This window comes from Tupaia chinensis, unplaced genomic scaffold, assembly GCF_000334495.1.
Source record: "Tupaia chinensis unplaced genomic scaffold, TupChi_1.0 Scaffold000429_1, whole genome shotgun sequence".
Classification (NCBI taxonomy): domain Eukaryota; kingdom Metazoa; phylum Chordata; class Mammalia; order Scandentia; family Tupaiidae; genus Tupaia; species Tupaia belangeri.
This window is the reverse complement of record NW_006159934.1, coordinates 5,240,093-5,253,954: the sequence shown is the minus strand read 5'-3', so window position 1 is coordinate 5,253,954 and position 13,862 is coordinate 5,240,093. Positions and strand designations below refer to the sequence as shown.

The 13,862-nt window shown below is 37.7% G+C and overlaps 1 protein-coding gene across 1 annotated transcript in view; it reads right to left on the bottom strand.

Annotated features, from left to right (window-relative positions):
• GALNT17 (polypeptide N-acetylgalactosaminyltransferase 17) overlaps positions 1-13,862 on the bottom strand; it is a 486,325-nt gene that overhangs the window by 417,395 nt on the left and 55,068 nt on the right. The window lies entirely within an intron of this gene.

Here is a 13,862-nt window from a genome sequence, read left to right as displayed (position 1 = left end):
AGAGGGGAGAATGGAGGAGAAGGGATTGTGGTGTGGCCATCCACCATGGGGGTGATTTCTTTCTGTCTGTCTCTCTCTGCCAAGTGTACGTGCCCTATAGCAAAAATCTCTCAAAAAAAAAAAAAAAGAAGACCCTGTTGGCAGTATCTGTGTCTCTTTCTGTGTGTCTTTTTCTCTTTCTGTTTCTTTCTCATGAAAGAAATAAACCTCCAAAAATTGAATAAAAAAAAAAAAAGAAAAACCAAGCAAAACAGTAGAAGCAGATATCTACCATGAAAATAAAGATAATGAAGGACTGATATCCAGAATATAAATAATGCCTATAAACAAGCAATGGAAAAATAGGCATGAAATGGAAACAGAGAATTAACTCCCTGCTTGGTACAGCTTTGTTGGGAGGACTTGGTAAAATGGACATAAGTTTGGATGGAGTAATCCTATTTCCAGGTTTCTAGGTGGAGAATGCCTTAAATATTACAAAGGAGCTGCGGTGAGAATGCAAACTGCGGCAGTGGTGGGAGAGAGAAGGAATGGAAGTACCTCAGTGCCCGTCCATAGGCGGGCACGCCCCGTGGGGATGCCACACATTGCTGCACAGCATCTAACGGAAGGTGGTCGGGAGGGATATGCACAGTTATCATGTAGAGGCAAGTCTGGAGAGAGGCCTTGAGTGAGGTGTAGAGACATATTTTGAACAAATACTATCTGTCACTTTGGGCTTTGACAGAGCCTTACAACTTGACTTTTTTTTTTTTTTTTTTTTTGACTCTCACTATAGACAGAACAAAAAATAAAACTTACTAGGGACATTCTAACAAACACATCTGATAAGGTTTAAAAAACATCTTGACCCTCAATTAACAAAGTCTAATCCCTACTCTACATCTGTAAGAGTTTTTAGCCTTCTCTGGGCGTGGTGGTGTCCACCTTATAAAAAAATTCTTTAGCCTTATGTTTCTTCCCCACACCTACAACTAGACTTCTCTCCACTCAAAAATAATAATAATTAAATGTTTCTCTTGCTAAAATTATCACCAGAAAATACACCTGGCCCAATATGTCTAAGCCCTTATAAATTTGTTCCCTACTTCTTATTTTCTATAACACATCAACATATCTATAAAATGTCATGAAACACACGTATATAATATCACTTTGTCCTATATATAAAGGCGCCCAGTTTGTTTGGGCGACACAAGGTACTTAGACCTACCTAGGCTCAGACTGCCTGTGTCCACTGTTACTCTGTCTCTTTGTCTCATTCTTTCCAACCTGCCCCCCACCCCCCGGTCCTTTAGAAATAAAAGACTTACTCTTTCTCTTCCTCGTTCTCTTCCTCACCATCAGCCCCCTAATCACAATTCAACTGGAGCCTAGTCCGAAGACAGACGCCAACACTATCACTTGTCAAAATGAGATTTTAGAAATGAACACAAGGATTACCAACATGTAGAGACCTCCAGAACATATTGTCAGCTTAAAACACAAAAAAAGTAAGTTACAGAAAAATACAAAGTTGGGAAAGTTATGATGAATTTTTCTGTTTTTCTATGCAAAAATATATCATGACTTTCCCAACAACCCAATATTTATCACCTTTAAAAATCATAAAAATACTTTATTTCTATGTTGACTTATATTGGTGGATATTTGTGGAGATAAAGTTTTTTTGTTTGTTTGTTTGTTTTTGGAGAGGTTTTTGCTATAGGGCTTATGTGTTCACCAGAAAGACAGAGAGAGACAGAGAGATAGAAAGCGAGAAATCATGCTGCAATCCCTTCTCCTCCATTCTCCTCTCAAGATCTTGGGCACACATGCACATGTGCCCGGTGTGAGTTTAAGCCACCAGGACCGGGACTCAAACCACAGTCGATTACATGGGAGTCCAGCGACATAGCCATTACACTAACTGCTGGTCCCTGAAGACAAAATTTTGAGGTCCACATGGTAGAGCAGCAGTAGCACAAGCAGACTCACATGGGAGTGGTCCTGGGTTCATACTCTGGGATTCCCTTGAGTATGTTGGATGCACATGCATGTGCTGGGATCTGAGTGGCTGAGGTGAAGACTGTTGAGGATCTCTCTTTCTCTTTCAGAAGAAGTAAGTAAACAAACTTTTTGTTTTTCAGAGGTTTTTGCTATAGGACACATGCACTTGCCAGAAAGACAGAGACAGAGAGACAGAAAACAAGAAATCACTCACCAGGGGGATGGCCACGCCACAATACCTTCTCCTCCATTCTCCTCTCTGGATCTTGAGCACACATGCCTGGCGTGAGTTTAAGCCAACCTGAACCTTGGTCGACTACGTGGGAGTCCAGTGACATAGCCATTAAGCCATCTGCTGGTCCCCAGTAAATAAACTTTTTAAAAGGTTTGAAAAGGGACACACTCAATTGTCAGTAGGGCTAATTAGCATAGGTGGGGAAAACCTTAGAGAGGGTGGAGAACATTTTCCTTTTCTCTACTTCCCTATTCTTGTTTTTTGTTTTGTTTTGTTTTGTTTTGTTTTTAGGTAACAATTACATACAGGAGTCAGAGAGTGGTACAGCAATAAAACACAATGTTCTGTAAGGCTGATCCACATGGGAAGATTTCTATGCAAGGCAAACATGTCCCCATGGTTCAGGCTGGCTGAAGCAAGGAGTAGACTGCGGCATCAAGAACCCTTCAGGAGTGCTGTCTCACTCACTCGCTCTGTCTGCCATGCTCATGGGAGAAATAACTTAAAAAATACATAAGTAAATAAAATAAAAACTTCCATACTCATATATGACTCATAGATACTTCATCAAATATAAAGAAAAAGAAAGCTATGACTACAAGAGGTAATAACAGGGGGCCAGCAGGTGGTGTGTGGTTAGGGTGCTGGAGTCCCACACGGCCAACCATGGTTTGAGTATTGGGCTTAGTGGTTTGCTTTCTCACTTGCCCTCTCTCTTTCTGTCTCTGGTGCGTACACATGTCCTATAGCAAATTATAAATAATAATAATAATTAATAAAATTAAGTAAATAATTCTTAAAAATGAAATGAGGTAAGAACAAAGAAAGGAAAAGTAGCATGATATAAGATATCTCAAATACAACCATCACAGCCTTTGATATAAACAACCTAATCAGTTTGATCAAAAGAAGGAAATTCTCCATATGCGATAAATCAAATGCAACAATACACTGATTACTGAAGGCTCATGAAAACTAAACACATCTGAAACTAAAAGACAAAACTGGGCTAATCAAATGCAAGTGCAGCATTATACCCACACATGAAAAGTTAAGCTAAAAATATTAAGTTAAAAAAAAGTAAAAACCTAACACACACACAGGAATGATATAAAAATAACCAAAAAAGTGATTGAAATATTAAAGTTCACCCACAAACAATATAGTAACAAAAATACATAAAAGATTAAAATGTCATAAATTCCATAGCACCAAATGATGGTGCAGTATAATTCAAGCAATCTCAATGCAAGTCAGTGACCTCCCTGGGTATGTCAGGCACATGTATGCCTACAACCCAGAGCTGGCTGAAACTGGTGGTACATATGGTGTTATAATACTGTTGGGGCGTTGTATCTCTCTCTGCCTCTTTGCTTCATGGAAGAAAGAAAGAAAGAAGTGTATAAAAAAATTTTAAAAGGATGTCATAAATTCCAGAGAATTGCAATATCAGGGCATCCAATTCTATGGTACCACATGCAACTCAGGGTCAGTCTCAATATCACAAAAGGGAGCAAATAAGACCTCATATGCCCCCAATGCGATGCCGTAAGAATCACACAGTAATACTTCACAGGTGTTCTTGCCCTCTCCCCTTGCTAAAATCAAAAATGAACACAAAACAAACAAACAAAGGTGAATCTGACTGTACTGAACTGCCAGATCAGTGGCCCTCCAAGTGTGGTCTGAGACGTTCCTTTCCCAGGTTGTCCCAAAGCATATCACAAGTCCACAGGATAAAAACCACGACATCATCAGAAAAGTCATGACATATTTTTTTGCATAGAAAAACATAAAAACAATTTTCATGACTTTTCCAACAACCCAATATTTTCTTAAAAATACAAATAGCTATTTGCCTTTTTTGTACTCTCATTCTCTAAAAAATATATGGAAGACTTTTCTAGAAGCTATAAGACACATGGTGATATCATCTCTCTGATGGCTAAAGAAAGATGTATGTACGTCTTCCTGCTTGTTAATTTCTTCTGTTCTAGTTTCTAATATGTGAAATATCAATAGATCTAACCCACATAAATAAAATCATTTTTGCATTCCTCAAGAATCTGTAAGATTATAACAGTATCTTGAGGTTAGAATGTCAGGATCAGCAGCTGGCATAATGGCTATGTTGCTGGACTCCCATGCAGTTGACCACAGTTTGAGTCCTGGACCGGTGGTTTCAATTCATGCCTGGTGCATGTGTGTGCGTGCCCAAGGTCCCGAGAGGAGAATGGAGGAGAAGCGATTGTGGTGTGGCCATTCCCCTGGGGGGTGATTTCTCGCTTTCCGTCTCTCTGTCTCTCTCTGTCTTTCTAGTGAGTGCACGTGTCCTATAGCAAAAACCTTTCTTAAAAAAAAATAATTCTATTTGTCTGCACACCCTGCCCTTGATCTACCAATTTATAGGAAATATACGATCCAACAGCAGCAAGTTAAGCACCATGAGACACTTCAGTCAAGCCCAGGAATCTATTTTCTGACATTTATAAGTAAAATGATACAGTATCTGGAATTTGCTTTAAAATAGTCCAGAGCAAAAAAGGGCATCTGTGAGGGAGGAGCAAAATACGATTGAAAAACTGATAATTAGTAGAAGCTGGATGGTGGTGCAGTGCCAAAACATCCAACCTGTGAAGTTGATCCACATGGAGGGTTTGGGTTCTTGTCTGGAGACCTTCCTGGGCACATGCGTTCCCATAATCCAGTGCTGGCTGAAGCTGGGGATGGGCTGCCATAGCAAGGAGACTGTTGGGGATGCTATCTCTATCTCTGTCTCTGTCTGTCTCTCTCTCTCTCCTCTCTTCTGTCTCTCTTGCTTGCGGAATAAATAAATAAATAGACTTAAAGGGGAAAAAAAAAAAAAACCTGATAATTAGTAAGCCAAGTGGTACATGAGGATCTACATGGGACCTATGAGAGTACATTTACAATCCTTTCTACTTTTATATAGAATTTTTAATTTTATTGTCACAATAAAATAAAGATAAAAATAAATACAATAAAATGTCTTAATTGTTTAGCATAACAGTTACATTAGAGAAAAATATAAATGCAATAATAGCCCATTTTAAAAAATACTGATAATGAAAACATCATCCAGAAGTTAAAAATGATAAAGTGGGCTCCTCCATTAAAAATACCAATAAAGCAGGAAACAAAATATAAAAATATGTATCAACAAGGTAAAAAAACAACCACTATTGCTGAAAATGCATAATGTGGCAGAACCTCCAAGCCAGTCAGAAGAGTGGGCTGGAAGCTGGACTTTGATAACAAAAATGGAACAACTGCAAGATTCGAACACAGCATTCAAGAAGCAGTTGGCTCCTGTCCTCACAAAGATGAAAGCTGGCATTTCAAAAATCAATCAAGATTAAACTGAGACTTAAAATAAGCCTACGACAAAATGATAAGATAATTAAGGGCATCCCAGAACTACAGTCTAAAGCAGAACTGGTTTGCAAATACCACATCAGTGGGAGGCATTACAGAGGATAGAGAAGAGCTCTGTGAATACAAGGGGACAGCAGGGAACCTAACCTGCAGAAAGCTGAATCCAGACACAGCAGATAGAACTGGACAGTTACACAGCAGTAAACACCATGTCCTGGGAAGTTTCCATGTTTGTATCCAGGGACCTCCCTGAGTATTCCAGGCATGTGTGTGCCCACCTCAGGGGCACACACTGGATTGCAGCCTTGAGACTGTTGGGGGTGTTGTCTCTGTCTCTCTCACTTTCTCTGTCTCTAAACTCTAAAAGAGAGAGAGAGAAGAGAAAAGAAATAGCAGGGGGGAAAGTGTCCACGAAGGAAGTAGTTTTTCTAAATTGTTTTAAAACTTCTTTTGGAAATATATGCTGTTCCTTCCAGAGGACACCACCAAAGAGAATGACCCCTCAGCCCCTCTCTCAGGACATGTCTTCTGATGCATCGAAAAGCAAAGAACAAGTTGCATTTCAAGAAACACAATGCACAACCTTTTTTCAGAATTCTCATTTTAGACCTTATCAGTACACACACACACCCTCAAAAAGAAAAGCAGAGAGATTGTCAGGTGTTCTTTTCAGAGTACCTGCAACAGAAGGACCGGACTGTCCCGCACCTGAAGGAATTATTCATTGCTCACACCTCCTATTGACAAACTTCACTTCTGAAATTACTTCAAAGCAGCAACAGAGTTTAAATGCCAACTCCAAAAGATAAATACAGGGTATAAATGGGAAAGGCCACCACATTGTGAAGAGGAAGAATCAATACAATCCTACCTCAATGAGGGCCATATAACATGAGGCATCAAAGACAAAAAACTACCAAGGAGGGGGAAAAGTGTGTCTGAGCTTCCTGAAGTTTCTTCCTTTGGGGATGGTGTGGGAGACAGAAGCACAACTGCCCTTCCAATAGGATCCAAATTACTAGACTGAGCTATGTGATTAAAATTTTAAACAAATGTATATGAATATAAGCATTTGCTGATCATTTTCATTCAGTAATATTACAATATTACAGTAAGAAATAGTCTGGGGCCAGCCAGTGGTCTGGTGGTTGTAGGAGTCAATTCCCCATGGCCAACCGATCAGTTCAAGTCCAAGCCCTGGTGGCTTGAAAAACATGCTAGCACGTGTGTTTGTGTGCCCCAAATCCTGATAGGTTGGAAACGCGAAGAAGAGATTGCAACATGACCACACCCCATTGGGGGGCACTTTCTCTCTCTCCCTCTGTCTCTCTCTCTCTGACTCTGTCTCTCTCTATTAAGCACATGAACCCTCTGGAAAACACACACATACACATATACACACACATACAAGTCTGGTTACCAGAAGAATAAAATCAATAGGGACAAAATGACAGAATAGGGCCATTGAGAAATGGCCAGAATTTCATAGTCATAATTAAAAAAGATGTCAAAAGAACTATAAAAATGAAAATAGATTTAGGATGATAGAGATGGTCCTAATACAACACCAAATATTAAATAATTTAGTCATTATCCCATGATGGGGAAAAATAAAGTTTAGTATGCAAAATCTGTTACTAGATATGAATTAAAAGTAAATATAAAAAGTAGGGACCAGCAGTTAGCGTAATGGCTATGTCGCTGGACTCCCACGTAGTCGACCGCGGTTCGAGTCCCGGACCCGGTGGCTTAAACTCACGCCGAGCGCGTGTGCGTGCGTGCCCAAGATCCCGAGAGGAGAATGGAGGAGAAGGGATTGCGGCGTGGCCATCCCCCCTGCGGGGTGATTTCCTGCTTTCTCTCTCTGTGTCGCTCTGTCTGTCCAGCGAGTGCACGCGCCCTATAGCAAAAACCTCTCCAAAAAAAAAAAAAAAGTAAATATAAAAAGTATACAGATTTTTTAAAAATAAAAGTAAAAATGACTAGGGTATTCTGTATATGGGTCAAACTCACTTAATAAATTTATAAAAGCTCATCATAAAATGTTAAAGGCCTATCAAGAACTGAAAACCAAATAATACTCACTATATAGTTCTCAAATAATAAATTTCAATAAAATATATAAATAAAAACTGATTGCCAAGGTAAACAGAATGTCATGGAATCCTCTGTCATAGTGATGTATCATAAAATCAAGCTGCTATAATTCAGTAATATATTACACTAAAAAACAAAGACCTCAATCCAAACAACATAATTGAAAGACTGAATTAAATAGAGACTTAGAACAAATTACATAAAAACAGAATATTTCCTTGTTTGAAACATGAACAGAATAATAATTGACAATATACAATGTGCCATTAAGTGCAGAAAAGTATTTTTTATAGAAGTCAAAATCTCTGAACACACAATATAATAAACATGTTAATAAAAGACAGGGGAAAACCTCTGTGGAGTGTTCAATAACAGTAAGATCGATTTCTTTCAAAAGTCCAGCAAAAAAGAAAAACCTGAGGCAAATTTGAAAAGAAAAAGAAAAGATACAAGTGCATGCACAACGACATTAGAAATGAGAAAAAAAAAAAAACATGCATGAGATGGAGAAAAAAATCACTTGAGAATGCTAAGCTTAGCAATTTACTACTAAATTGGTTCATCTAAGGATAATTTATGATTTTATATACTAAGTCAATGAGAAATATATATAATGAAAGCAAATAATTAATTGGAGAGAAAAAAAAAGCAATAATTTTAAAAAGAAGGAGAAAATAAACCAGACACACACTCACGAACTTACTTGAATTTGAAAGGTCTACAATGAATTTTAATAGATGTAAGGGTTTTGCTAAGTACTGCAAGGTAATTCTAAACATAGGAAAAACAGATGTGTGATACACTTCAACCTGAGAGATATCATTCTGCAATTATCAAAGTTTATTAAGGGTTTTATATATATATATTTAAAAAAAGAGAAAACAGGTCCATAATTTTATTTTTGAATGTGGGTAAATAAACAGAACATTATACAAGGCAATAAAATGTAACCTGTTTTCTAAAACAATTTCATAAATATAGACTGAGAGAGGGACCAGCAGTTAGTATAATGGCTATGTTGCTGGACTCCCATGTAGTCGACCGCGGTTCTAGTCCCGGACCCGGTGGCTTAAACTCACTCCGGGCGCGTGTGCGTGCGTGCCCAAGATCCCGAAAGGAAAATGGAGGAGAAGGGATTGCGGTGTGGCCATCCCCCTGGGGGGTGATTTCTCACTTTCTGTCTCTCTGTCTCTCTCTGTCTGTCTGGCAAGCGTACACGCCCTATAGCAAAAACCTCTCAAAAAATATATATATATAGACTGAGAGAGAAAAATTTAGCAGTAGCATGAGTTTTATTCTTTCATTTTCCTTTTAGTTATTTTTTATTATTAAGATATAATAATTATACACATTTGTAGGAGTACAATGTGATATTTCAGTATATGAATATAAGCAATGTGTAATGATTTAATCAGAGTAATTTGTATACCCGGCACCTCAACCATTAGTGTGTATTCAAAACATTCAATATCCTCTTTTTTAGATCCTCCAATAAATACAACACTCAGAGTAACTGTTGTTAAATATATTCACCACACTATACTTTATAACACTACTCATTGTTCCTCTTATAATCGTAATTTTGTTTCCATTAATCAACATCCCTCTACCCTGTCCCTCCTAAACTACCTCCATCCCACCATCCTTCCTAGCCTACAGTAGTGATTTATCACCTATTTCTATTAGCTCATTTTTTTTTCTGTTTCCAAATACGATTGAGAACAGGTGGTATTGTCTTTCTATGCCCAGTTCATTTATCGTTATGTATGTCCTTTAGGCTCCATCATTTAACCTGAAATAACAGGATTTCATGCTTTTTAATGGCTGCATAGTATTCTCGTGAGTGTGTGTGCATGCATTTGTGCACGTGTGTGTATGCACCACATTTTCTTTATCCATTCATCTATTGATGGACATAGGCTGATGCCATATCTTGGCTATTGTGAATAGTAAGCAGCATGAGTTTTAAATACAACCACAGAGGTTCCAGCTCACATTTATCGACTGTGTGCTATATGCCACTTAACATGTCTGATCTCGTATAATTCTTCCCACAACTCTTTAAGGTAAACACTCTTTTCACTTCCATTGCAAATGAGGAAAGGATAAATAACTTGAAAGTCATTGAACTTCCAGGTCAGAGAGGAGTAAGATTCAAGCCCAGACATAATCTCTCCTCTCCACTGCACTATCAAGAGTGTTGAACACTCTAAAAGCAGATCTCTGGGAATATGGTTTGTCAGTAGAATCATAATAATATTCTATTACAATTTCAAAGTGTTTATTACCTATGGTCTTCCCTACAACTCTGTAAACTCTCAAACACAGGGACTTTATGTTAAAACTAAACTCCGGCAGGCACCAGCTCAAAATGTTGATCCACAGTGAAAACCTGGCTAACATACAACCTTGAATAAATGACTTAACCTTTATATGCCCCAGTCTCCCTACCTGGAAAGAAACAAAGAAACAAATAAATACATAATTCAGTGCTAGCCCAGTACATGAAACCATGCAACCCAGTGCCTACCACATAGAATTCACTAAGTAAATCACAGCCTCACAGAAAAATTTTAATTACAAACTAACCCAGGCATTGGCAAACTAATCAAAATCCAACCCCCTGCCCGCCCTTGTAAGGTACACAAATTAAGAATGATTTTGTGTTTTTAAGGATTTAAAAAGAAAATGCAAGGACGAATAACAATTTGTGACACATGGAAATGATACAAAATTCAAATTTCACTGTCCAAAAATAAAGTTTTATTGGAATGCAGCCACACTCTTCTGTTTATGCAGTGTCTACGACTGCTTTCACGCTATGGTGGCAGAGCCGTGTAGTTGTGACAGAGACCATATGGCCCACAGAACTGAAATATTTACTCTCCAGCCCTTTTCAGAAGATGCTTGCCAATCTCCGACCTAATCAACTATTAGACAAAGGTAGCACGTCAAGTAACCATAAATCCATTATTTCTTTCCTGTGAGGATAATGTTGTAAGTGGAGATTCCATTTCTAGAAGTCCATATCATACTATAAAAATACAGAAACTGGGACCAACAGATGGCGTAATGGTTATGTTGTTGTACTCCCACGTAGTCAACCACAGTTCGAGTCTTGGACTCGGCAGCTTAAAACTCATGCTAGGCTCGCATGCACGCATATGGGAGATCAGGGTTTGGTCTCCAGGTCAATCTATGTATGCCAGGCATGTGCACACATGTCCATGATCCTGCTGGCTGCAGAGAGGACTGCAGTGTGAGACTCTATTGAGGATACTTATCTTTCTTTCTCTCTCTTTCTTCAAAAGAGAGCGAACAAGAAAGAGAGGGAAAAACAAAGATACAACATGACTTTCCCAATGACCCAATATATAATAAACACAAACAACTCAATAGCAACAAAACAAATAAACCAACTTAAAAATGGACAAAAGACTTGAGCAGACATTTCTCAAAAAATTTACAAATGACGGGAACCAGCAGTTAGCGTAATGGCTATGTCGCTGGACTCCCACGTAGTCGACCGCGGTTCGTGGCCCGGACCCGGGGGCTTAAAACTCACGCCGGGCGCGTGTGCGTGCATGCCCAAGATCCCGAGAGGAGAATGGAGGAGAAGGGATTGCGGCGTGACCATCCCCCTTGGGGGGTGATTTCTCGCTTTCTGTCTCTATGTCTCTCTCTGTCTGTCTGGCGAGCGCACGCGCCCTACAGTGAAAATCTCTCAAAAAAAAAATTAAAAAAAAAAAAAGATTTACAAATGACCAGCAGTTATATGAGAAAATGTTCAACATGACTAATCATGAAAAAACACAAATTAAGAGAGAGACATCTATCTCATACCTGCTAGAATGGCCATTATCAAAAAGACAAAAGATTAGTGCTGGTGAGGATGAAGATAAAAGGGAAACTTTGCACATTGTTGGTGGGAATGTACATTAGTACACTGACATTCCACACCTCCATTATGGAAAATAGTATGGAGGGTTCTCAAAAACTTAAATATAGAACTACTATAACATTCAGTAATCTCACTTTATAGATTCAAAGGCAATGGAATATATATGTCAAAAAAATATCTACATTCCCATATTCATTGTAGCACTGTCCACAATAACCAAGATAGGGAATCAATCTAAGTGTCCATTAATGAATTCATGGATAAGGAAAATGTAGTACTGGAACCAGCAGATGGCATAATGATTACTTCGCTGGACTCCCACATAAGTGACCATGGTTTGAGTTCTGAACCTGGTGGCTTAAAACTCACACCAGGTACATGTGCGTGTGTGCTCAAAATCCCAAGAGGAGAATGGAGAAGAAGAGATAACAGTGGCCATCCATTCTGGGGGGGGGGGGTTATTTCTCACTTTCTGTCTCCCTGTTTCTTGCTGTCTCTCCAATGAGCGCATGTGCCTTATAGAAAAAAACTCTCTCAAAAAAAAGAAAGAAAATATAGTGTGTATACTCAAGAAAATACTATCCAGCCTTTGAAAAGGAAATCCAATAATTTGTGATAATATGAATGAACTTGAAAGACATCATGTTAAGTGAAGTAAGCCAAGCACATTTAAAAAACAAGCAAACAAACAAAAAACTAAATGACCTCCATTATATATGGAGTCTAAAAAATTGAACTCCTAGAAACAGACAGTAGAATGGGGATTAACAGGAGCTGTGGCTGCGTGGTGAAGGAATGTTCATTCATTCATTCATTCATTCATTTTAGAGAGAGATTTTTCCTATAGGGCACATGCGCTTGCTGGAAAGACAGAGAGACAGAGAGACAGAAAAATGAGAAATAACCCCCCGGGGGGGGGGGTGGCCATGACACACTCTCTCCTCCTCCACTCCATGGCCATGCCACACTCTCTCCTCCTCCACTCTCCTCTCAGGATTTTGGGCACACACGCACACACATCCAGCATGAGTTTAAGCCACCAGGTCCAGGACTTGAACCATGGTTACTATATGTGAGTCCAGCAACATAACCATTACACCATTTCTTGGTCCTGGTGGAGGGATGTTTATGAAGATCCAGTTAGAAAGAAAAAAAAATTGGGGGAGTTACATTAAGCAGCATGGTGATTATAGTTAATAATAATGTATTATATACTCGAAAATTGCTAAGAGATTTTTAATGTTATTGTCACAAACAAATAAGTATGTGAGGTGACATATATGTTATTTGGTCTTACTTAATCATTCCACAATGTATACATTTATCAAAAATTACATTGCACTCTATAAATGTATATAATCATTTATTAATTAAATTTTTTATTAAATTAACTCTAAAAAACAAAAATATTAATATGAAAAAATCTTTGTGACATTAAACTATCTGGAGAATTTTAAAAATATTTTAGTAAAGTCAAGCTCGAATTAAAATCATGTAAATTTCATATATATTTATGTGAATTAGGTATGCATTTGAAAAAAATGTTACAGCTAACTGTAGGTGGATTTTTCACTTTATTATTATTATAATATAATAAAGTGATGGGTGATGAATTTTCTTAAATATAATTCAAAGTTCTCTAATTATACTTTATAGCACTACAGAATATATATTCTGTTCTTTTGCCCTGTAAAACTTTTAATTACTTATTTATACTGTTGTATATAAGATGCAATTTAAAATAATAAGAAATTACCATCTGAGGGAAAGGAATGAATAAAAGAGGATTTTCTTCATCAAATACTAGACTATGCCTAAAACAAATGTATCATAAACAGTAATAATGGCTTAAAGCGAAGTCACAGGTCACTGAGACAGAAGAGGCATCTTACGATAGAAGTAGATCCAAATTTTCAAAGAGTTAAATAAATTACAAAGTGAAATAAAATACAATTTTACATACTATGACAGAAACCAACTAACAAAATAAAGAAAAATTAACTTAGGTCTGTATTCAAGTTAAATTTAGTGATTAAAAAGTGCTAATATAACAAATTAAATAGGAAAATCTTAAATAAAACAAAATAACATTCTTACGCCAAGTAAAGAGTTTTTAACATTGTAGTAGAAGAGATTTCAAAGGAAAGATAAATATTCACTCATTCATTCAATAAACAATAGAATGCCTACAAGGCAGCAGGCATTATTATGTATCATGTTCCTTTTTTTTTTTTTTAGGAGAGA